A 23801-nucleotide genomic window follows, 5' to 3' on the forward strand; every position below is an offset into this window, starting at 1 on the left:
TTCAGCTTGCTTTCTTATGGCACACAAGGACCACCAGCCCAAGGGTGGCACCACCCACAATGGGCCGGGCCCTCCCACAAGAATCAGCAATTAAGAAATGAACTACAGCCTTTCCTACAGGCCAATCTCACAGAGGCATTTTCTCAATTACGATCCCTTCTTCTTAGGGGACTCTAGCTTGTATCGAGTTGAAAATAAACCAAAACAATCAGGACAGGGAGGAATGGAGAGAAAAAGGGAAAGGGGAGAGGGATAAGGGAGAGCAAAGGTTAGAGATGCAAGGAGGGAGAGAGGAGGGAAGAGAGGGAGAGAGGGCAACAGATGGAGCTCTGCAGTTCTGAGGGCCACTTCCATCCTCTAAGGACCTCCCACTGGGCCCCCACTTCCCAAAGGCTGTGCCACCTTTCAACACTTCCACACCCAGACCAAGCCCTTGGTATGTGACCTTTTGGATAACTCTCAAATTATACCCACACTACAGCGATGTGCCCAGGGGCTGGGGACCTGAGTGACTGAGAGACATTCTCCATGTCTGAACAAGACTGTGGAGACTGGCTGACAGCAGACAGGCTGCAGAAGTAGAAAGAGCAGAGAAATTTCTCTGAAGTCTGGCGGGTACCAGGGCTCGCCTTCGGCACACTTTTCCGGAGAGATCTGGAAACAGCAGAGGCTTCCTGTTTGTAGCGAGTTCCTGGACACGTCATTTCACGGGAATCAGCTAAGTCAACTTTGGCTAAGTCAGTTGAATGTGTCCTTTTTCTCTCATGCCACAGTAAATCCAGTGCTGGAAAAAAATGACTAAAAACAAATGTCATTATAGAGAAAAAAAAACACAACATGCTACTCAAACTCTTGAAGCTGTGTGACGTGGAGTGTTACATCTTCAGATGTTCTAGTTAATAAAATGACGAGTCTGAAAGGAGTTCTGTCAGCAGAAAGCCAGCTTGGCCCATTGTCAGGAAGGCAGCCTGACAGCTTCAGCAGAAGCCGGAGTCCCGAAATGAGTTTTTTATGGCTTGGGAAAACACATGTCCATCTGAGCCGGTAATGTGTATGAAAAATACAGCAGGCACACACCCTCCAAAAGGCCATGTGGCAGAGGGTTCTTGTTAGGAGGCCTGACTAAGGCTGTCAAAATCGGTTAGAAGGAAGTGAACCCTGGTACAAAACATTCTATGAAAAAGTCTCAGCCAGAGACCCGCAGGCAGAGGAAACGGCAGCATTTCAAGTGAGGCCTATAGGAACAAGGTTACTCACTTCCAGATATCAACTTAGTAAAATCCATATCCATACATATTATATGTATGGTCAGTATGGATTAACAGGCTTATTAATTGTGTCTACATATGTATATTTTGTGCCTATATGTACATGTGTGCATTCATAATGTACATAGATATGCCTCTTTTGGGATCTGTTGAAAAGTAATATAAACAAACCACGGGTGTCAAGATCTCTCTAATATGGCTAGTCTTACTGGCTAGCTTGTCCTGGGGATGCCTTGTCTTTGTCTTCAGAGGCTGGAATCAGAGGCAGGCCATACCTACTCAGCATTTACATGGGTAATGCCAGCTACAGAGGGACCTGACACCTTTGCTATCCAAAGAGATCTCTCTCTCTCTCTCTCTCTCTTTCTCTCTCTCTGTCACACGCACGCGCGCGCGCACACACACACACACACACACACACTCACACACATTTACATAATTTTAAAATACTCAAATTGGGTGTGGTGGTACTCAGCTTTAATCCCAGGTCCCAGGATTCAGAGGGTTCTGTGAGTTCAAGGTTAGCCTGGTGTACGCAGTGAGACTGTCTAAAACAAACAAACAACAAACAAATCCCAGCTAGTCTGACCATTGTCCTTTATGCCAGAAGAGGCTCAGAAAGGAGTGTGGGGCTGTTCACAGTCACAGACAGACCTCTGGGGCTTCTTTCATTCCTCCCTGTTGTGCCTAAATCAGCACTAAGTTCAAAAACACAAAACAAAACAAACAAATAAAAAAAACCCAGCTTAATCCATAGCTCAGTTGAATTAACAAACTCATTTACATGTCTCTATTCTGAGGGGGCTGAATAGACTCAATCCCAGACGGTCTGGGAGCTTTCACAACAAAATACACAGCAAGCCAGACAGTTTATGCACAAACTCAGGAGCAGACACAAAGGATGCCCCCAAGACCCCCTTTCCTCAACCTACAACAGTAGTCTTCTACAGGCTTCTACCGGAGCCTGGGAACGAAGGCTTGCTTCTGTTGGTTGGCTCTTTGGTTGTGCAGGGCAAATGTGAAAGACGGTCCTTTCTGCTGTGGGGTTGGAAACACTGACCACTTTGGGCTCCAGTGGGTTTTTTTTGTTTTGTTTTGTTCCGTTTTGTTTTTCAGGCCTTCTCTACAGGCAGAACACGTTCCCTCCAAAATCTCCACAACCAAAAGGAGGCTTAAAAAAGGGGCGGGGGGGGGGGGGACTGGGGCTACTCCCTTCACCACTACCTAGCAAACGAATGCAGCCCCTAACATTACAGTTCCACATTCACTGTGATGAATGCTGGGGAGAAATAATCCCCCCAGTGAGCCTGGCTTTCTTTAAAAGATGTCAGTCCACCCCAGTGACAATCACAGGCCAGTATCTCCTTCCCCAAAGACAAACAAGGCTTTGGATAAATGAGAAAGGAGGTGCCCTCGTGGCAGCATGAAAACAGAATTCTGCAGGCAGCGCAGCTCCCTCTCAAAGGAAGCCCCAGGAAGGATGTTCTCTTCAGGCCACACAAAGCGTGCCATGAACACACCACGCCAGAGCCTAATTGAAACCTCAGGCTGAAACAGTATTTTGTGGTATTTGGGGAGAAAAGATGGGCACAGACGAAGAGGAAACACAAAGCTGTGTGCAGAAGAGGCCTGAAAAGCAGCCGGATTCTTGACCGTGGGACAATTTGGATGGTGGCCACTGAGTTAAATGAAGTGTAGTTTCCCTTCCAAGCTAGCTGAGACCTGCGGCCACTTTGCAAAACTAGTTGCTGCCAGTGCTCTGATTGCAGAGCCAAGGCCTTTAGGGCCCAAGAGGCTCTTCAAACTGCCATTGTCTTCAAAGAAGTGTTGCATGGAAGGTGCTGGTTAGACCCAGGACAAACAACCAACAAGGGAACCACAGAAAAGAGGCTCAAAGGCAGGAAGGAAAAAGGGGCTCAGTTAGGAAAAGCCAGGTACACATGCAAAAATACAAGATGGAGGACAGCTAAAGGAGACATCTAGGATCGACCTCTGGCTTCACACACAAACCCGTATATAGGCAGGGTGCGGTGCTGTGATTTCCACATGGCTCTTAGGTCTAAACATGAGTTCTGCTACAAATTGAGCTCCTGTCACTTGACAAGTTCTGGCTACATTCTTATCTGTCAGAATGAGCCCTGCTATCTCAAAGGCTTGCACACACACTGTATAAAAACAAACTTCTTTCTTCTGTCTTGAAACCAGATGCCCAGGGAAGAAGTGGAATGCCTGCCTGCCTGCCTGTGGCAGCTTTAAAAGACGCGTATACACGGAACTATGTGTCCTGGTCACAAGGTGGCAATCGGTAGCAGATTTTTGTTTGTTTTTATGGGGTCTTCCCTGGCCAGAAGGTAGTAAATTGTTAGGCCATTGCAAGAGCCTTTCTGAGCTGTCTGTTCTTTTCATTTTCTTTGACCGTTATTGTGGAAGCGTGGCCAAGTTGAAAGACGCCTGGAAGAAGAGTAGACAGGTCAGTTCCGTGGTGTCTTGGCTGTGCTTCAGAGCTCCAGCTGCTTGGTGGACAAATCTGTGGAACCCTGCTCAAGGGCTCGTGATTTGACTTCCTTTCTCTTCACGGTCTTGCAAACATCCACCTTCAAGTTTTATTTTGTCAGTGGACCTGCACAGAGAACATTGCCATCTTTCTGCTTACGAGAATCTCCTATGGTCAGAAGGGCCACCATTTCCAGCAGGTCAGCCATTACCCACTGACAGATATACCCTGTTTTAAAATTATTTATTTATTTGTGATTGTTTGTCTGGGTGCCAGAGTGAACTAATACACATGTGCAGAGGTCAGAGGACAACTTGCTGAGTCAGTTCTTTTTAGCCTGTGGGTTCTGGGGATTGAACTCAGGCCATCAGACTTCACAACAAGCTCCTTTACCCACTGAACCATCTTGCTATCCCTGTATCTGTTTTATGAGACAGGATCTCCTGTGTAGTCCGATCTGGCCTCAAACTCACTCTCTGTCCACTTCATCCTTCTGAGTTGATAGGATTACATGTGTGTCCCACCATGACTAGATTGTAAGTATAATCTTAATGAAGGAAGCAGTGGTTCAAAAGAGAAATGTCCCCCAAAGGCTTAGGCATTTGAGCACTTGGTCCCTACCTGGTCACTATCAGGGGTGGGGTTAGGAGATATGGCCTTGATGGAAGGATGTCACTGGGGGTGGGCTTTGAGAGTTTATAGCCTTGCCTCACTTCCAGTCCACCCTCTTTGTCTCTGCCGCATGCGGTTAAAGATGTGACTTCTCACCTCCCTGCTCTGGTTGCCTGCTGCCATGCCTTGTCCACCATTACAGACTCTCTATAATAGAAACATGAGCCCAGATAAACCTTTCTTCTGTAGGTTGCCTTGGTCATGCTATTTACCATGGTGACAGAAAAGTAACAAATACATGGGATTTATTTACTAATCTTTTCCTTCAGCAAGTGTCCCCACCAGCATGCATTCTTAGTGCTAATGAAAAACGTAAATAGAGAGTGTGAAACTGGAATCACATGTGCGTGCCCGCGCGCGCACACACACACACATACCAGGTGCACACATGCCAGGGCAAGCAAGTGCATGCATATGGTATGCAGCCATAGCCTGGGAACTTTTGCAATGCTGCTGCTTCTTGGGTTGAGTTACACACTTCACCTTGACTGTGCAGCCACAGTCTGATATTCTGCTTTGGTTTTTGGCCAGATGTAGCCAGCCATACCTATCTAAAAGTCAGGGGACCCAGAAAGGGAGAGACCTTCAGGGTCTCCAGCATATTTATGATGGAAGGATATGGTGTTTCTGGTAAAGTAATCCCAATTGTCAACTATTCTTCCTACTGTACCACACAGATCAGAATCCAAGAAAAATTACTGGGTAACTTAGTATTATAAATTCCTCCTGGGGCCAGATTCTGAGAGATAAATGGGAAAGCACTAGTTGGGATCTAGACCTCCCATAGTCTGAGAGGCCTGGAGGTGAGAGGATGCTGTAGCAAAGTGGGAGCAGTGAAAACTGGGTTTAAACTCAGCAGAGTAGTGAAAGGCAAACACTGGTAGCTTATCTATGCAGCCCACATGCATTCCAACAGTCCTAATCTTCACATTCTCTCTAACCTATTCTGGGTTTCCTCTTTCAGTTAGACCCTTGGGACCAGTTCATCAAAAGCAAAGTCCCATTGCAATGTTTCATGTTAATTGTCAAGTTGATGGGATATGGAAACACACAGCGATAAGCCCGCAGACACACCTATCTCTAGGGCAAGCCTGTGAGGATTCTACCTGTTAAGTTAATAGAAGTAAGAAAGGCTTACACGAAAACTGAATGACACCATTCCCTGGGCTTGAGTCCCAGACTATAAAATGGAGAAAGAAGAGATGACCAAGTGTTCTAACAGAGGATGAGTTTAGTTCTTAGCACCCACATCGGTGGCTCACAAACACGCATACCTCCAGTTCTAGGAGATCCAATGTCCCCATCTAGCCATAGTGAGTACATCAGGTACATGTTGCACACATGCATACTCAGACACACATATAATAAACAAATGAATAACACTTTTAAGGAGAAAGTTGAACACAAGCATTCCTCTAGCTCTGCTTCCTGACTACGGGTATGATGGGACCAGCTGCCCTCAAGACCATACTGCCTGGACATAATGGACTGTATCATTGAATTGTGAGCCAAAAGAAATCTGTTCTCCCTTAAGCTGGCTTTGCTGTGGTATTTTATTACAGCAATAGAAAAAGAAACGAAGACATCCCATTGAAATCAAGTTAGATATATCAGCCCTCTTAAGCCTTTGGCTTGAATTCTATTGGGCCCATCCTATTTGGACTCTTATACTGTTTTTTTTTTTTTAGAATAGATGAATAAATGAAACTGTTAACATTTTCTGATCTGTATCTGTTTACCTAAAATTGGAGTGATGATGGCTTAGGAATGCTGTTTATGTTTTTAAAATGAAAATCACCTCATGCCTAGCATGATGGCTATTAGCAAAGCCAAACCAGAACAGTACATAAGTGTTGGCAAGTGTTGTGGTCTGAATGAGAAAGACCTCCATAGGCTCAGGCATGTGAATGTTTGCTTCCCAGTTGGTGGAACTGTCTGGGAAGGATTAGGAGGTGTGGCCTTTTAGGAGAAGATGTGTCACTGGAGGTGGGCTTGGACATTTCCAAAGCTCATGCCATGTTAGTTAGCTCTCTCTGCCTCATGCTTGTAGATTGAGTGTAAGCTCTCAGCTTCTGCTCCAGGGTCATGCCTGCCTGTTGCCATGTTCCCTACCATGAAGGTCATGGACTCTAACCCTCTGGAACTGTGAGCCCCAAACCAAATGCTTTTTTTTTAATAAATTGCCTTGGGCATAGTGTTTTTTCACAGCTATAGAAAAGTAACTAAGACAGTAAGGGTGTGGAAAAACCACACTGTTGATAGGAATGTAAAATAATGCTACTGTAGAAAATGATACAATTGCTACTCAAAAACACTTAGAAAAGAATTACCACATGACCCAGAAATTCTACTTCTAGTTATATGCCCCCCAAAAGTTGAAAGAAGAGTCCTGAAGAAATATGTGTATACCTATGTTCATGGAAGCATCCAATGGATCCAAAAATTGAATAGATAACCAAAATGAATATAAAATATGCGATGGAGTATTATTTCATTTTTTAAAAGGGAATTTGGATGCATGCTGGAATATGGATGAAAATTGGGGATATTATTTTGAGAGAAACAACATGAAATCCTGTATAATTTCTCTTATATGAGGCACTTGGAATAGTCAAACTTATAGAGAAGGAGGGTAGGAGGGAAAGAGGGAGAATGGGGTATGTGTGTGTGCTAGTGTGTACATGTGCACACACATGAGCATAGGTGAATATACCTACATGTTTATATGCAGAGGCAAGAGTAGGAAGTCCTGTACCCTGCTTGATCACCCTACCGCATTTTCTTTAGGCATGCTCTTTCATTGAACACAGAGCTAAGTCAGTAGCCTGCAAGCCTCAGTAATCTCCACATCCCTCCCCTCCAGTATTACAGACACAGGCATGGCGTTCTTTACATGGCTGCTGGGATCTGAACTCAGGTCCTCAATCTTGCATAGCAAGTACTCTAACTCATGGAGGTATCTCTCCAGCCTCAAGAAGCTGCTGTTTGAAGGGAGGCATGTCAGTTCTGACAGATAAGAGTTCCAGGAATTGCTAGCACAGCATGAACATGTTTAACACCACTGAACTATATGTTTGCAAATAGCAAAGACAGTAAATTTTGAGTATATTACATTAAAAAAAGAAACAAATATGCTAGAGTCCACAAAAACCTCTAAAACTGAGGTCCTCAACCTTCCTAGTGCTGTAACTCTTTAATACAGTCACACACTTAGAGGTGACCCCCCCCCCGAATGTAGTTTTACTACTGGTAAGAACTGTAATGTAAATATCTGATATGCAGGATATCTGATATGTAACCACAACCACAGGTTGAGAAGCGCTGCTCTAATACTTTAGCCATACCCCCGATACGTACCCCAAAGTTTCTAGTGAGCACTCCAATGAAACGAAATAATACCACCAGTGACCAGACCTAATAACTGCGGGTGATCTCCCTGCAGACTGTTCTGCTCTACAGGCATCTGTGTACTCTATTCACCCCCTCTCCATCTGAAGCTGGGCAAATACAAGGAGCTGAACAACCACAAACCTTCCAGAAAGGAATGCGATCTAAAAGATGGGAACACAAGCCAGCCCTTGGAAACCAAGGTGATGTTACTGACCTAAAACCAATGAAGTGAGTGTGAAGAAGGCTGTGAACACCATTCCTAATCTGCACATCACACAGATGTACCTGAGTGTACTCTGTCCCACTGCTCTGGCACATGGTGAGTCTCTGCAGCTGTGCTGGCCAAATGGATGACTCACGGGAAGGTAAGGGGAGAGAATGCAGCAGCTCGCCTGCAGAAATCTAAGAAGCCCTTAGTGTTCAAAACTCATAGTGATTGCCTTTTGCTGGGCAAATCCAAGGGGTGGTTCGAGTGCATCAAAATAGAGTTCATGTTGGAGCCTCTGGTTTTACAGAGGATGTGGGACATCCAGAGAGCTGTTTGATCTGTCTTCTGTGCACGCATGGAAACCAAAAGAGCCCTTAACTGTCCGTGGCCAAGAAACAAATGTGCCTGCTTCTCCCTGGAGAGCTTACATAGCTCTATGTAGAGGGGAAAAAACTAGATCAAAGGAAAGTCCAGATATTCCTGGCTGGACGACAGCTAGAGGGTTCCTGGCCTGAGGAGAGGTGGCCTCTGATTGAACCGAGAGGAATGTGGAAGAGGGTCTTGGCCGGCAAGAGAGATAGATGCTTCTAATAAACTGTGCTCATCGAGAATCTGAGCTGCTTGCTTGACAGTCCTCGACTAAACCTTTGTTGTATATACTAATTAACAAAATGGATTTTTTTTCAAGACAGGCTGTCATGAAACTCACTCTGTAGACCAGGCTGGCCTCAAACCACAAAGATCCGCCTGCCTTTGCCTCCCGAGTGCTGGGATTAAAGGTGTGGACCACCTTTTATTTATTTATCCTTTGAAAACTGTATATACTTATAAATGTATTTTGAACATATCCCTCCAACATTACCTCCTTCCAACTCCACCCAGTGCCCCCTACCCCATCACCATCTCAACTTCATGCCATTTCTTTAGAGTCTCTTAGTGCTACCCATAGGCCCAGGGGTGTGGGAAAATCTATTGAGGTATGGGTAACCTCCCAGTGGCCATATCACCAAAGAAAAATTATTCTCCCTCTCTTAGCAGCTATCAACTGCCAACAGTTCCTCTGCCAAGCATAGAGGCTTGGGGATCCATCCACTATCCAGCCATGCTGGAGTTTTGACTGACTTGACCTTATGCAGGTCAGGTATCAACACAGGCTACTGTCAATCAAAACTGGAAAATAGGACCCTACTGCTGAAGACACCACTCATTTGTATGCAGGAGACAGAGAAGTCGACCTTGAACCTTAACTTGGGAACTCTCTCCTTGCTGGCCATTTTACATAATACCAGATATATTTCTTTATGTGTGTATATGTATGCAAATGTCTGTGGAGGCCATAGTATATCCTCAGATATCATTTCTTATGGCCTGGAGCTTACTGAATAGGCAGGCTGACTGAGCCCTGGAGATACACACCTGTCCCCACATCCTGAGCACTGGGATTATACACAGCCACCATGTCTGACTTTTTTTTTTAATTAATATGGGTTCTGGGAATCAAACTCAGGTCCTCATCTCTACAAAGGTGAATACTTTACTGACTATGCTATCCCCCAGTCTCTATTTCTTTTTAAACTAAAAAAAAATATTTTAACATGTGTTGAGCTCACCATGAAAGTGGTATCTTTGTTTATTCAATACAATGCTTTGGGGAAAGTGAAGCAGATACTAGGTGGCATAATATATCCCTAGACCTATTCATCTCCTCCTGGAATTTATTTTTTGCCCTAAAATCTGAAAGAGTCTCTCTCCATCATCTGAAAATCTTATTGAACGAAATCCGAGCTCTTTTGTATCTAGTCATCAGGAAAAGACCAGGGAAGAAAACCCAAGATTAAAAAACAAACAAACAAACAAACAAACAAACAAACAAACAAAAACCGCTCTCCTCTCTTCCCCCAAATGATCCTCTTTAAGCTTAGAGCCATGCTGTCACCTCCAGCTAACCCTTATGCAAGCTCTCAGTGGAGGCCATTTGATTTGTAGCAAGAGAAAAAGCATGACCTACAGCAAATCTGAAAATGTTTCCCTAACCCTGTGGTCACCCAGACAACAAAGTCTCAAGATGCCCTTTCTTCAGCAGTTGGGCGGGACTTGTTGTTGTTGTCTTAAATGGTAATGAGTTGAGCCTAGCTGCTTTCCCCCAGTGCACTGCTATTCAACTCTTCTAACCTGTGTTTGTAAAAGCACCCTGCCCAAGCCCTCAGAGGCCCCCACACAGAGTACAGGCAGGCTCTGGAAACTTGACCCAAGGCCTGCAGACAGAAGAGTAGGACACTAAAAAGAAAAAGAAGAAAGACAAGGAAAGCCCAAGCCTTGCTATCTTGACTCCCACTACATTCAGTACTGTAATGCAAATTCATGCTGATGAGAAGGAGGCCAGAATGTTCTACTGTTTGCACTTCCCACATCCTAGAGATGGTGGCCAAATCCACCTCAAACAAGGAGAGAGCTACCTGAGGCTTTCATCCTCCCAAAAACTAACCCTTGGGTTAGAAGTCCAGCTTGTCCTGAAGGTCTCCAAGGAATGCCTAGCTGACTTAAAGTTCTCTCTGCCTCTCCTGTTCTAAAGAGGGGGAGCCTGGGGCTGGCTGGGATACCTGTCAAAAGTTCCCTTTCATGTGAGAACATCTCCACCTGCTGGAAACAACACAGACCTCTGAATTAAAGGTACAGAGTTACATTTTGCTTTCCCTGTAATCTATGCAAATACCCATCTTCTATTTTCTCTCCCAAATTGACTGAAAGCAGCTGTCTTTCCCTCTTGTTTTCTGAGGTCCCTGGTGGAGATGTGTATCCCCATGAAATTTCCAGGACTGCCCCAGCTCCAGCTCTTGGGTTGGGCAGGTCCTTCCCATCTGTCTTTCCTGACAACAGGACACCCTTAGGTCAGTCCTGCAAACCCCTGCAAACCCCCTGAGTCAGGAGATTGTCTGCCTGAAGGTCAAAGGTGTCTGCACCTCAGTGGGCTGGCATTCCTTTGAACTGAAGTCTTAGCTTTTCACAGCCTGAGTGCCTTTATTTGTCAAGGCAAACTGCTCAATAACTGTCTATTTCATCTTTGATTCTAAAAGTAAACAGACTCATAAACATGTGGGTGGCGAGGGCAAGGCTGTGTTTGCTATTCTGGTGAAGCTGATGTTGCCAGAGTTCTTGTCCTCTGAATGCTGGTGTTCTTTGTTGGCTGGCGTTCTTCAATCTCAGTGGAGCACCTCAGAAGCAGCCTGCTACAGGTTAGATCTTAAGGTCTTCCAAGGCTCATATGTCAACAGCTTGCTTCCAAGGCGGTGCTAGTGAGAGGTGGCAGAATGGTTACAGGGTGGGGCTCGGTGGGAGGTCTTTGGGTTGGTAAGGTGGGGTGCGGTTCCCAGAATGGGATTGCAGAACTCCCTCCTCTTGTCTTCTTCTGCCTCTCTTGCTTTGGAGTGGGTTTGCTCCTTTGTAATCCTATCATGATATAATCCTACCATCTGCTCAAAGCAAGAGGGTGATCACATTATGTACTGAAACATCCAGATCCGTGAACCAAAACCAATTTTCACTGTACAAATAGAAAGCTGTTCAACACACAGCTCAGGGAAGTCTGGTACCCACAGGACAGAGAACCCTACTTCCCCCAGAGAACACCAGATTCCTCCTCCATCCTTTCTCTTTCTTCAGCAGCTCTTTAAGCATCATTTTCCTCTTTCCTTGGCAGCTTAGACTCCATTCTGGCATTCTCTTCATTTTAGTTGGTTTTAAAAAGTATTTTTTAATTTTTTAAAGTTACGTATACAAGTTCGTTTGAATACATAGCACATGTGAGTGCAGGTGACTACAGCGTACAGAAGAGGGCACTATATCTCCTAGAAATGGAATTACAGATGGTTGTGAGTTGCCCAACAAGTGTGCTGAGAACCCAAAGCAAGTCCCGTGCAAAAGCAATAGTGTTTTCCTGTGTGTGCGCATGTGCCTGTGCCTGCTAAGCCATGTATATGGAGATCAGAGGACAGTTTTTAGGAGTTAGTTCTCTCCTGCCACTGTGTGGATACCAGGGATCTCACCCAGATGCTCACCTTTGGTGGCAGGTGCCTTTACACGCTGAGCTGTCTCATAGGTCCCATTTACTTCTTAAAAGTAAACTGATGTATAACCCCATTCATAAATCATTGCTTCCCCTATGATAAAGTCATAGTATGAACTTGAATGGCTTCCTGGGCCTCCCGCTTTTATGTATATAGTGAGGAGATGGGGATGATCTCATTCTATGTATGAAGGTTTAAGGGAAAGGCACACGTATGTAATGAAGCCAATCTGCTTCAGCTGCCTTCTCTTCCATACAACGAATCTGGTGGAGTGAGAGGTGGGGAAGAACACTGTCCTCTTAGGAATGGAGGGCACGGAGAGCCAAGCTAGACACTTGATAATGAAAACACAAAAGCCATAAAACACAAGACAGCTGGAACCTACTCCCCCACCCCACCTTCTCTGAGAGTCAAGACTACCATCTCTCATCCTCCAAAAAAATCATCCAAAATGGAATGAAAACAATGAAAAACACTTCCTCAGACCACAGTTGCCTAACCCAGCAGCAGAAATCTTCAAAAAGCTTTTGATCTCAATAACCAGTTCCAAATAGGTTACCTTCTTAGCCCTGGAAGAAATAATTAGGGTTATTAAGTAGTGACTCACAATAGAAGATCCATTTTTCAAAATATGCTTTCATAGTGGCTAATATTTAAGATTGTTCTATTAAAGGGAACACAAATACTGGACTGGGTCAGTGATTGGACAGGTCTGAGTCTAGCCTCTAGCAATTTCTATACCCACTTGCGGAAGGATCCTGTGTTGTTCCCAGACACAGAAACCTGCTACCATCTCAGTAAATGCTCCTCCTGAAGACACTGAGTGTTGGCCATAAACAGCCATCCTGAGATCACAGCCCTCTGCTGTTGTCCACAGACATGTGGCACAACCTCCACACGTCCCTTCTCTCTCTCCTGTCCCTCTCAGTTATGGGGATTTCCTGCTTTCTGGCTACTCCCCTGGTTCTACTTCTTTGCCATGCCAATGCAGGTATTCCCTGAAGGAAAGTCCTGAGGTTCCTTTAGGTGACAGCATGGAGGTGTGTCTTGCCAGGAGCTATGCCAATGGTTCTCAAACTACCATGCACAACTTAGATACCCAGAGGGCTTAACCCTCTGCTGCCAGGTTCCCCTCTGAGTCTCAGATTTAGTAAGTGTGGGGTGAAGCTTGAATGTGCATCTCTAACACAATCCTAGGGACCTGCTGCTGGTCCAGGGGCCATATTTTGATAACTAGTACCCCAAGTCACTATATCATCTTTACCCCTCTTTAACTTAGCTCTCGAGGCCAGATGAATCCTTCCTCCTAGGTTTCCTCTCTCTACTTTCATATATCATCATCCTTATTGTTTACATACGCTGGCAGAACACATACACCCCACCAAGAGTGACCCAGTCAGGCAAAGGCTCTGTTCCCAAAGAGTCCCGGTGTGGGGCTGAAGTTAAGAGAGATGCAAACGTTGGAACCAGCAGACATAGTTCAGTGTGAAAGCAAGCAAGCACTGGCTGCCTGGAGAACAGAGTCAGAAACAGTCCATCAAGTCTGGGGAGGCCTCAGAAGGCTGCCAGAGGATGGCACAGCTGCTGGGACCTGAAGACATGAAAGAAAGGAAGGCAAGGAGATGGGGAGGAATGTACTTCCTGTCCTGTGTGGTTTCTCTTTTGTATGCCTTTGCACTCACATGCAACTCTATCTACCCACCTAAATTAAGAGATTATTTCTCATGTCCACAGATGTTCCTTGGAATGCTTGGGTCCTAGCAGACAGTTTTGTTTTTATCATCATTGTGTGTGTGTACATGACATGTGAGGAGGGCGTGCATATCATGATGGACATGTGGTTATGAGACAACAATTTGTAGAGTCAGCTCTCTCAATCTACTGTCAAGTGGATTCCAGGGATCAGACTCAGGTGGCTAGGTTTGCATGGCAAGCACCTTAATCCACTGAGCTATCTTGCTAGCCCCAGGAGGTAATGTTTATCCAGTGATGGAGGGCACTCTCTAAAGTCAGTTGTTTTGGCTTTAGAGCTGCGAAGGAGGAAAGGCAAGTGTGAAGAGAGGTGGGTATGGGTAATATCCTCTCTGGGGACCGTTAGTGTGTCCTGTGACTTCCGATAGGCGTTGCTAGACACACGACTCAACCTGAAGTCCTTTTAGTATACCTGACCTCAGCCTGCGGGCTCACTAATGCTCAGCACCCTATCTGTGGATGGTGATTAATGATCCACTATTCCACCATTGGCATCCACTCCCAGCCCCAGCCACCATCTGTGAGTAATCTCTTGCTTGACTAATGGCAATTATTTTGCATGGTTATAAACAGGGATCAGGGGTTTGCCTTCACTGTCTTTATTTCAAGTGAGTGAGCTGACCTTATTCTGACAAGAAAGCTCTTTTCTATAACTCATTGTGTTTCAGGGCATAGCTCTGTTGCCATCTAGAACAATTCCCAGGAAGTTGCAGGGATGTCTAGAGCTCTGTTGAGGTAATCAAAGCTTTTTCTCACAACTGAACTGATAGAAGATAACCCTTTCCCTCAGAACCATCTTTGTGTGTGTGTGTGTGTGTGTGTGTGTTCATGTCCATGCCCGTTACAAGTGCACTTGTGTGTGCTTGCATGTGGAGAACAAGCTTGACTGTTGTTCCTTAGGTGATATCTATCTTGGTGGTAGTGATTTTTTGTTTGTTTTTATCTTTGTTGCTGTTGTTTTTGAGACCCAGTTTCTCACTGGCCCAGACCCAACTCTCACTGAGTTGGACTAGGCTGGGTGGTCAATGAAACTTGGAGATCTACCTGTCTCTGCCTCCTCAGCACTCAGGTTACAAAATGTAAACCACCATGCCTGGCTATTCTCCCTGTGAATTCTGGGAACTGAACTCAGGTCCCTTGGACTGAGCTATCTCCCTAGCCTAGAGAACACTTTCTGAATTGCAAATTGAGATGAGCAATACCCTTCATTACTGTGTCTATCCACTGACACACAGAGTGCAGTTAGTGCCTGTCTCGCTTTTGGAGGATTCGTAAACAACAGACACCCACCTGCCCTCCTTGCCTTTTATCCATCTGGTCTCCCTTGAAGATAGGACTGCATGACTATGAAAGCAAAAAACCATGAAAAGATAGTGTTCTACATAGAAAATTACACTTCCTACTATGTCCCCCATTTGAGAGCTCAATCACTTCCCACTCCAGGGTACCAAGGGAGAGGAGTCAAGTGCAGAGACACGTGTCTGCATCACCCTGTGGGAGGCCATGCATCATTCAGCCCATGCACAGCTGTTCTATAGGACAAAACACAGTGTAACATTCTGAATATCCCAATCTACCCTCTGATCTAACTTGGAATTGAATTCTTTCCAGTGTTCATAAAACATCCCAAGGAAGGATTACTCAGTGGCTTTACAACAGATTGTCCACCAGAAATTGCAGCATTTTAAAAATCATGTGGACTAGGGTCCCACATTTATATGTGCATAACTCTTTCTCCAAAATAGCCTCACTTTCAGTGGCAACACCCTATTCCATGACCTGATTGTGACCCTGAGGATGAAAAGGCAGAGACCCACCACACAGTCACAGATTTTGCAAAGACAATGAACTTGGTGAACATCTGCCTAGACTCTGTATTCACAGAAGTGCAATTTCCCCAAGGGCAGCACTGGGCTAAGGACTCAAGTGCCCTGATTCACCATCCAAAGATGTTTCAGAAGCAGGAGGAAGAGCTCCTGCTCTTCAGAGGGAGTCGGAAAATGTAGTCAAAGGGCTGGGAGAGAGCTCTATAGCATGAGGGTGTGTGTGTGATCCCTAGTACCCAGTGGAAAGCCAGGGGTGGTGATGTGTGCAGTATAATTCCAGCCATGGGGAGGTAGAGATGGAATCCTTGGGGTCACTAGCCAACTGGCCTAACCTAATGACTGAGTCCTAATGTCTAGTTAAAGAATCTGTCTCATAAAACAAGACAGACAATTCATGAAGAATAGCAATTGAGGTTGACCTCTGGCTTCCACGTATACACACACACACACACACACACACACACACACACACACACACACACACAGCATCCAATACACACACAGAACATCCAATATATACATACAGCATCCATACACACATACACACATATGGCTATATATACCTACACTTTTAAAAATGAAGTGGAGGGAATGAGGGGATGGTGCAATGGTTAAAAGCACTTGCTGCAGAATGTGAGGCTGGGATTTTGATCCTAGCACCTATCATATGCATCTCATATAACAAGATGGGAATCTTGGACATGCCTGTAACCCCAGTGCTTAGGGGGCAAGGACAGGGACAACTAAGGCTTGCTGGCTTCCAGACTGATTGAGAGAACAGGAGCCCCAGGTTCATGGCGAGAGCTTACCTTCACAGGAAAAGATAGATGTGTCTGTGAGGTACCACGTGGGTGCTGGGAATCAAACAAGGGTCCTCTCTGAGAGAGCACGTGCTCCTAACTGCTGATCCATCTCTCCAGGCTCCAGTAGATAATTCTTAAAAGTGAAGCTTCAGAATGTCTGTGGGCTTCAATGATAATTTACTACTTGGGGGTCATAAGTGGCTCTGAAACACCATGTGTGATTCCTCTGAATGAGACGTCATAAAAGTCCAAGTTCAAAGAGAGCCTCAGAACTTTACACCCAGCAAAGAAGAAAGCAAACAGTCTTTTAAAATGCTCAGTCACTAAATCTGCCCATGCACAGAACTCACCGCACTCTCAAAGTCAGGACCGCCTTACCCGTCATTTCTCATAAAACAGAAGGACAAGAACTTGGACATTAAACAGTAAAATTTTTAAAATGTGTTTTAATTCATCGACTTGCAAGTTGCAGGCATTTTTTTAAAATAATATTTTGATTAAAGAGGCCATCAAAACTGAAACCAGGCACTACTTAGAGATTGTTCCCACCCTCAACCCTAACTATCTGAGGATTCTTAGGTCAATCCTTTAATCTCTTAATTTTTCTTGTGTCTAAAAGGAGGTTGTCACAAAGATAAAAGAGGGCGGGGCACAGAGTGACTGTTTAGCAACTGTGGCAACAGCATGGAGGTCATGCCGGTGACTTGGGACACTAGACTAAGGCCATTCATATTCAGTTAAGACACTGCATTCTGAAGAGGCATGAATTGCAAGGAGATGAACCAAAGCTCACCACCTGGCTCTCGAATTCCTAACTCACAGTGGGGTAGGAGAAAAGTAGCAAAGAGAGCTTGAAAAGGAATTTTCTAGGTGGGAGCTTTGCTGGCATTTCTCTGCTAAAGCAAAGAGGTGGGTCCTTCTCCCTCAAGGAAAGAAAAAGGGGATAGGGAAAACCACTAGAGGGCTTAGTGAGTTTCCCTACAGTTAATGGGATAGTGAGTGCGAGGTCTAATTTCTGTCTGGGAAATCTAAAAGGCCAGATGGTCTTGTAGAATGAGAAGGAAAAAAGGTGGTGTTGTCCTGGGCATGGCCAAAGCAAGAGCTATCTATATTCCTGTGCACCAGGCAGAAGATATGAGGCTCTGGGTCTGCCTAAAACACGTAAGAGGATTCCTTGAAAAAAGTACGACATTCCAACAGAGAGGTTCAGAGTGGACCATTAAGGAAAACAGTCAGAGAAAGGTGTGTGTGTCAGCAGGAGAACACAGCTCAGTGGTTCTTAGGAAGGGTACAAGAGCTTAACATGTAAGTGCACTATGCCAAAAACATAGATGAACACAGGTATGTCACACACGATGGCAGAATTCATTGGCTAACAATACATACACAAAGTTTAACCTTATCTTGGTTGGGTGTTCTTGTTAACCGGACACAAGCTAGAGTTATCTGGGAAGAGATATTGAGAAAATGCCTCCATCAGATTGCCTAATAGGCAAGCCTGTGGGGTCTTTCCTTAACTGCCAACTGATAGAGGAGGGCCCAGCCCAGTGTGGGGCAGTAACTCCTGAGCATGTGATATAAAACGGGAGCTGAGCAAGCTATGAGAAGCAAACCAGTAAGCAACTTTCTTCCATGGCCTTTGTTCCAGTCCCTTCCTCGAGTTCCTGCCTTGTTTTCCCCTCATGACAGACTACAACTGTAAGCAGAAATAAACCTTTTCCTCTCCAAGTTGTTTTTGGTCATGGTGTTTATCACAGCAATAGAAAAGTAAAGGAGACAAACAGTTTCAATGACAGCAATTTGTCATATAATCTGCCCAGATGGTAGCCCAGCTGAAGCAAATGCAAGTACTTTTATTCCAATCTTTTTGTTGTTGTTGTTGTTGTTTTTCAAGGCAGGATTTTTCTGTGTAGCTCTGACTGTCCTGGAACTCACTCTGTAGTCTGTAGATCAGGCTGGCCTCGAACTCACAGAGATTCACCTGCCTCTGCCTCTGGAGTGCTGGGATTAAAGGCATTTGCCACCACCGCCTGACCTTTTATTCCAACCTTAATTACTCGTTATTAACTCTCATATCACAGAGTAATATAGCCTGTGTGTATGTGTGTGTGTGTGTGTGTGTGTGTGTGTGTGTGTGTGTGTATACGTGTTACAGAATGAATAGAAGTTAAAGAGGCTGCAGCAGAGTTCAGCTGAGCCGTGACAGAGGGCTGAACTCTGAAGAGCAGAGTTCTGAAATGGGTTGAGAAAGAATCTGTACTGATAAGATAAGAACCAGTGCTGGTTGGGGGTTGCTGCTGGAGTTGTGTTTGAGAGTGATGCTATAAAGTTCAACTGTGAAATGAAAGGCTGGAGCAGGAAGCAGTCAGTCAGGTTCAGGTCCAGAACGGTGAACAGGTAAACAGACAGGCTGTTGAGTAGGCTTTGTCAACAGTGCAGGACAAAGTCTGATAGAGGAATCCTTGGTCGTTGAGGCACACTCCAGGTATCAGCTGACTGGCTGCTGTGGGACCGTGCCATCTCTGTGTTAGGAGTCCATAAGTGTATGGGGTCTAGATGAAGGAGTTACATCCTTCGCTTGATTGGGTGTGTCTGGTAAGTTCTTGGATTTGGTTTTCCCAGTATGATTTTAATACACCATCACCTCTACAGTCTTAGTTCATCCCAATTCCGCCCATTGGAACCAGAGCTGGCCCTGCAGCCTTCCCAGGTCTACCCACCTCACAGCAGCACAAGCATGAGAAAGCTTTCCTCCACTCTGGTCATGAACAGAGATGAGGATGGATGAAAGGAATGTAGAAGGAATGCCACGTTTCCCCAACTGCTCAGGGTCATGCTGGCTCATCCCGAAACTCCTTTCTTCATCAGAGCTAAAGATTTGGTTTTACCTGGACTAAGGTCCTTACAAAGTTAAGGGAACTCCTCCAGCTATGATGGCAACAGCTTACCCTTCTATCCCCCTCGCCTCTCCAAATTTCAGTGTCAAAAACTGTCCTTACCTAAATGACTTCTGGCAAATGAATCTCCCTCTTGCTCTTCTACAGACTCAAGAAACTGCCACAGGGCTGGGGAGATACTACAGTCAATAAAGTATTTGCTGTGCTAACATGAGTACCCGAATTTGACCCCGCAGAACCAAAGTAAAGAGCTGGAGTGACAATGAGCACATGCGATCCCATCACTGTGGGGACTCGTTGGATGCCCTAGTTTGCTTTACCTGTCCACTTGGTACAGCCCAGGTCACCTGAGAACAGCATCACAATGGAGGAATTGCCCCATCAGATTTATCTATGAGCCGGTCTATGGGGGATCGTCTTGGTGTTAATTGCTGGAAGAGGGTCCAACCCACTATAGATGGCATCATTCCCTAGGCAAGCAGTCCTGGACTGGATAAAAAAGCTAGATAAGCATGAGTCTGTGGACAGTCAGCAAGCAGTGCTCCTCCATGGTTTCTGCCTTCAAGTTCCTGCTTAAGCTCCTGCCCTGACCTCCCTCAGTGATGGACGCTGACCTGGAAGTATAAGCCAAATCAATACCGTTCTCTCCTGAGATGCTTTTTTTGGTCAGTACCACAGCAACAGAAAGGAAACTGGAGGCTGTATGTGGTGGTGCCTGTCTTTAATCCCAGCACTCAGGAGGAAGGCAGGTACATAGCAAGCTCCAGGCCAGCCAGGGCTACAGAGTGCAATCCAGCTAAGGCTCCACAGTGAGACCCTGTCTCAAAACATTAGATAGCAAGCAATGAGGAAGACACTTGATGCTGACCTCTGGCCTGCACGTACATGGAATCTGCTAAAGCTGCCCACCATCTTAATCAAACCAGTCCAAAAACTTCTGCATAGACGTCACATCTTCTACAGTCCAGAAGAACATGAAAGCATCAAATACTACCTCTGAAAGGTTTATTTGTAGAAAGGTTTTTTTTGGGGGGGGGAGTGCGAATTCTGAGTTTATTTCCCAGGGAATAACAAAGCATTGTTTCAAAAGCCCTTTCTGGATTATCAGCTTTTATAGATCTGTGCCTCTCATTGTTTTTAGCTAAGCTACTTTTACAACTCTATAAACCCTAGAAGAAACTGATAGTAATGCAAATGAATTTTGTCAGTAGAGAGGCAACTGTGAGAGTCTCTGCTCCCCAGGGAGCCAGCTTTACTGAGGCAGCAAATTCCTTCAGCAATCCTCATGGCACATTTGTGCTCTCAGAACCAGCTTGGACACCACACAGGGTCCCTCACTAGTTACATAAAGTCTCAGACATGTTCATTTTATTTTGAAACAGAGCTATGATTTTATCCTTTTCCTAAAACAGCACCCAACATTTTCCACTGTTACCAATCAGTCTGAACTACTCCAGTCATTCTATTCTATTCTATTCTATTCTATTCTATTCTATTCTATTCTATTCTATTCTATTCTATTCTATTCTATTCTATTCTATTCTTTTCACAGTATGGTGATTTCACCTTCCCTTTACAGGCCCATTTCTCCAGGGACCACAAATCCACACTCACTCACAGGCACATTTCCAAACGCGCGCGCGCACACACACACACACACACACTATGAACCTTGGCCTTCTTTTGGGGGGAGAGACAGGAAGGGGAGTAACAGGAAAGAGGGGTAAGATAATAAATTAGATGAAGACCAGGAAACTCTGGCCCTAATAAAGTGAATGGATGCAAGGAACATTACTCTCCGATCTGACGCCCTGTCTTAATGGTTTGCCCATTCTAATTTCTTTCTAAAAAGTGAGATTGATATGGTTCAAAATTCAAATGGTACAAAAGAGTAAATGTATTCTCCAACTCGTACACTCTGGTCATTTATTGAGGGACAATTCTGTGGCCCCCCCCTCACTACTGGGCCTCCTTATGGACAAGTGTCCTTAGGGGCACCTGTTAACAGAGCAGGGAGGGTTTGGTCAAACTGAAGCTCTACTCTAGCAAGTGACTCCTGTCTCAGCCACTCCGCTTTCCAGTTGCTCTTATAGCCCTGCACTCACATCACACTTGCGGACAGCTGCCCAAATCTCCAATTCTCAAACCTTTTGCTTTGCAGCCGTGGCCGTGGCACCAGAGGGATGGCACACATGTATGTAGAGGCCACAGGTCAACCCTGGGTGTCTGTCTTCAGGTGTCATCACTTTATTTTTTTACTTATGGGGGTGGGGGGATGCACATAAGTACAGGTGCCCAGGGAGATCAGAAGGGAAAACTGGATTTCTGGAAGGTGGTTATAGGCAGTTGTGAGTCACCCTGGTAGGTACTGGGAATTAGATGAATTGAATTCTGGTCCTCTAGAAGAGCAGTATGTGCTCTTAACTTTGGAGTCATCTCTCCTTCCCAAACACCTTGTTTATTTTTTATTTTTTGTCTGCCTTGGAGCTCACCTATTAAGCTAGCTGTGCTGGCCAGGGAGCCAGAGATCCACCCATCTCTGTCTCTGTAGCACAAGTACCTGCCATTATGCTCTCCCTTGTGACATGGGTGCTGGGGAATCATATTTAGACCCTCATGATTATACAGCAAGCACTTTACCAACTTAGCCGGCTCCCCAGTCCTCTAATGGGATTTCTGTCGACCAGAAGGTGCCAAGTCCTGTCTTAGCACGCTCCCCACATAAAGCAGAGTGAGTAACGAACAGTTATTGAATATTCCCTGGATGGATAATACAGTTGTCTCCACTGTAAGGGCAAGCCTGTCATGGGAACTCTCTGTTAAACCTCTGGGAACAGGGGCCAAGGACAAAATTGAAGGCACAGATGGAAGGGGGAGGGGTACAGCAAGACCTGCACCTGTGTAGGGGGTAAGGGGGTTGGGGGAGTGCACACAGAATTTGACTAAGCCCTTCAAAGTCCAGAGCAGTGGAGACTGGGAAGATGTGTGATAGGCACTGTTTGTAGAAAAGAGAGTGTCCAGGCAGGGCAAGCCCGAGAAAGGGCACCTAGCTGCCCCTTCCCAGAGAGCCCACGCCTCCAGTTCTTATTTCCACAGTCAGCCGAATCTACCATCTACAGACACCAAAGCCACCTCTTGGAACTTCATCCAAGATGGAAGTATTTGGTAGTAACCACAGCCCAGGGCCACCATGAATTATTTCTGACTTTTCAAATCAATAAGGCAGTTGATAGTGTGTTGGGGAACAGGCCTCAAAACAGATTATTTTACAAAATAACCTAACTCAATTATTTTCAGACAGCAGAGAGGGAAAATCCATTTCTCGCCACATTTAATTTTCTCACTCTCTTTCCTTTATCCTTCCCAAATCTCCATCCCCACATCTGGAATGTGATCCTGATGTGCAGTCCCCTTTCTCTGCCAGAAAGGCTGCTGGAGTCTGCCAAGACACTTAATCCAGCCCCCGCCCTTATTGAAACTGCAGGCTGGAAAGCAAGAGGGAGCAGGGGCAATGGTGTGGGGCTCCTCTCCGGCCCCCCAATGCTGTGAATACTTTCCCTAAACCTGGCAACTGCCCCCACGGCTCTTGGCTGCTGCAACCCACGCCCTCTGGAGAATCTGGCCTTCAGGGAGTTCCACTGGTCAATACGCTGAAACATGCACAAAAAAGAGCAAGCCTGTCAGCTCCCACCAGGCCAGGGTGGTGTAAAGAAACACATGCTTCTGGGAAGACCATAATGATGACATCCCAGCGATGGAAGGAGGAGCCTGAGTCTGAGACTAAAACACATTGATGAAGTACTCAGTCCCTGTGGCAGATGGCCTGTAGTAGGCTGCCTGCCCATGCAGGGCCTTCAAACCCAGAGATGGTGAGCTGAGAGGCCAGTTAGGGAGAGTAGCAGGAAGAGTGGAGAAGAGGTGTACTTCTTGTCATTGTCCCACCTGCTGGCTGACAAAGGGCCTTCACTGATACTGCAGAACTCATTGTCCTAAATAGCACACACAGGGCATGCTCAGAGTAGCTACCATGTCCCATGGTGCAGACATGACACAGTTCCAATGTTCATCCTGAACTCACAGGAAAATATTCTCTATACTCTTGAAGTCATTGTCAGGTCTCTGCTGGACCTGACTGTGGTCCCTCCTCTGTGTCCCTTGGCATCTTCATGACGCTCAGTGCTGCTCATGTTCTGGGGAGAAGACTGCCCTGGGATGGAGCTGTGTGGGCACAGAAAGCTGGGGTTAGAGAAAGGGGTTAGGGGAAGGGGCCAAAAGAGGGGCAGTTCCAGGCCCCTCATTCTGGGAAGCTACGACAGAGTCCATCCAACCTCAGCAGGACTACAGGGGTCCAGGGAGCAGAGAAACTACTCAGAAAGAAGATACTGCTGTGAGCCCTGTGAGTTTTGAAGAACCAAAGGCCATGGCTT

At 45.6% G+C, this 23801-nt stretch overlaps 1 protein-coding gene across 2 annotated transcripts in view; it reads right to left on the reverse strand.

Moving 5' to 3' along the window:
• The window catches only part of Thsd4 (thrombospondin type 1 domain containing 4), a 544450-nt gene that overhangs the window by 288545 nt on the left and 232104 nt on the right, over nt 1-23801 (reverse strand). The gene's annotated exons all lie outside the window — the stretch shown is intronic.

Source organism: Mesocricetus auratus, unplaced genomic scaffold (genome assembly GCF_017639785.1).
Source record: "Mesocricetus auratus isolate SY011 unplaced genomic scaffold, BCM_Maur_2.0 Super-Scaffold_100691, whole genome shotgun sequence".
NCBI classification, from domain to species: domain Eukaryota; kingdom Metazoa; phylum Chordata; class Mammalia; order Rodentia; family Cricetidae; genus Mesocricetus; species Mesocricetus auratus.